The following is a 2,978-nucleotide window of genomic DNA, read 5'->3' as shown; positions in this document are numbered from 1 at the left end:
GTGTGTGTGTGTGTGTGTGTGTGTGTGTGTGTGTGTGTGTGTGTGTGTGTGTGTGCACACACGACAATGTTTCGTATCTTTTAATGATCGTTTCACCATTTCCTAAGCGTACAAATTTTGCGTTTTGAAATAACATTAGAAGCACGAACTGAGACGTGGCGACAACTTTACAATCGTTTCAATGGGCAGACAACATTTCGACAACCTTATCGAATCTTTACTGACAGAATTAAATGAGCAGAAGATAGCAAGGACGTTGTAGTACTTTTCTTAATAATTCTATCAAAATATTTCTTTTTTTTTCTCGAAAGTGATGTAAATTTAATCTAATAACTGCAGTATTGTAATAAAATCATTTCGATAACAGTTATTATATTTTATGAGAGATACAGAAAGAATTAGTATTACACACACAAATAAAGATATTTTTTAAAAGAAGATTTCTATATCTACAACTTTGACTTGTAAAAATATTTAAATTAAATTGAATTGCAAAATCTACGATTCTATTATATATTCTATATATTCTACATTTACGAACGGCAATCATACTTCACTATAGCTTACAATCCTGGATTTATTAACTTTATTGCACGTTATCATCTGCACACTTGTTGTTGCGAGGAAAAGCCATTAACGCTATAACTCGAAAGATTAACTTGGATATTTTCGCAATTTATGTTCAACTTGTCTCACGCCAATCATTGCCAATTTGTCAGAAAACTATATTCGGTTTTCAAGATTATGTATTAATTTAAAGAAGCGTTTATATTAAATAATATAATATAATATTCAACATTTGATATTGAAACTAGATGTTTAGATTTTAAATGAAAAATAAAATTACAAAATTATTATTTAAATTAATGTAATTCACACGCCAATAATGCAAATGAATAAATTCCATCTTAATAAATGATCTTAATAAATCTTAATAAATGAAATAACAGATTAAGGCTCCTATTCTGTAACTTTTAATGGCAATAACGATATCATTGTTATTAAGAGTTACATTATAGAAATCTAAAATATTACAATAAAATAACTTTTATTAAATTAATTAGCATTTCCTCCTTCTCGCTTTCTTTAATTTTATAAATCAAATTTGTTTATGTAATCTCATTTTCATTAATCTTGTCAAAATTTTCATAACATTCTTTATTAAGAGTTATATTATATTCCTGCTAAGCTTTCAGATAGTTATAACTGTTAATCTGTGGTGATACACATATTAGATTCCGACAATGAAATATTCTAAAAGTATATACCTTCAAATAATATCTAATAATAAAATTTTTTGGTAAGTCATTTTTTGGTAAATAATTTTTTGGTACTCATAAAATATTTAGAAAATCAGAAAATCACTCGCGTAAAATTCTGCGGATGATAAACGGACGTCGCTGTGAGCGAGACTTTATCTTAAGGTCCAGAAAAGCACGAAGAGTTCGCTCGCATAATGGGCATAGGACGAACCCAAGAAGAATCATGGACTAAAGCCGCACCTTCCGCTGGCCACGTAAGTATGCAACGTGCACACGTTATAATGCTACGCCCGCAAATGTACGGGCGATGTAAGGTTATGGCGATCACCATAATGCCGGACGCAAATTTGACCTCTTCCACGACGGCGTCTTGTAATCTTATGTATGCGCAATTATGTTACTTCCGATCTATATGAAAATGATTTAAATGATAATCTATCACTCGATAAAAGTAATGCAAAAAGATCTCTATGAATTCTGACCTGCAAATATATAAAATAATTCATTATGCAATTAAAGTGATGCAAAAAATCCTCTCAATAAATTCTATCATACAATTCTATTATAATTTAATTAAATTAAATATAATTTAATTCAATAACCAAATAATATCAAAAAAATTATAAACGACGATAGTTACACTGAATATTATAATGATCTGTAGCTTTCAGAAAAGAACTAATAATATTTTTTTTCAAACCCACTTTTGAAAATTTTTAGAAGAATGTTACAAATTTATATATTCAACTGAAATTTATATACTTTAAACATTATAAAGAAAGATAAATAAATGCTGTTAAAAAATTAATTATCTATTACATATATGATATATTAGTTTGTGACATCCAAAAAATAAACGTATGATATCTGTCTACATTTATTTTGTCAAATGAGTATTGTTCTTCGAGATATTATTTGTCAAAGAGAATAAGCTTCTGCGAGAAGCTTATTATTCGACATTTATAGCTTTTTCACGACAAAGTGATTTTCAATTTTCGTGCGAAATGCCTAAGTAGACACATCCAGTTTGCGATACATATGTATATAATATATACATATATATGTATATATGTATATTTATATACGTACACGATGCGTAAGCAAAGTGTGACGTGTGTCGCTCGCAGGAATTTGCCTTCGCGGCTTTACCGGATTTACTGAGACACCTCGTGAAACACGCCCATGTTTGACTTAGCTTTTGAGTTACGCCGAAATTTTCACAGAAAGTTGCCGCCGTCACAGAGAGACCGACAACAAGACCGGCTGAGGAAGTAGAAAGACGATGAAGACGACATATTCGTGTAGGACTTATCATCTCGTGTAACAACGACGGGCCGCGCCCGACATGTACGGATGGAATAGATTGTTTGTCGATTTTTACTCACCTCCCCCGCCATAAAATCGTTTGCGAGCGGCGGAGCTTGGCTCGTAAAATGTATGAGCTGAGCTGACAGCGGCACAACATACGTTTAAGTACAACAAACAAACTTTCTCGCAAGTAAATCGCCCAATATTCGAGCCAAAACGGAAGTTCACCTGGAAACCCGTCGGCATTTTTACAACGAACTTCTCGACATTGCGTTAAAAAAACAATTTTTTTATTTTTATTAATTTTATTAATATTTTTATTAACAAGAAATTTTTGTATGCACTTCTGCAATAAAAAGAGGATGTTTTTTTTGCAATATGAATAAATGAATGATGATATTTCAGTTT

This window comes from Atta colombica, unplaced genomic scaffold (genome assembly GCF_001594045.1).
Source record: "Atta colombica isolate Treedump-2 unplaced genomic scaffold, Acol1.0 scaffold121, whole genome shotgun sequence".
Lineage (NCBI taxonomy): Eukaryota > Metazoa > Arthropoda > Insecta > Hymenoptera > Formicidae > Atta > Atta colombica.
Note: the sequence above shows the minus strand (reverse complement) of the source record.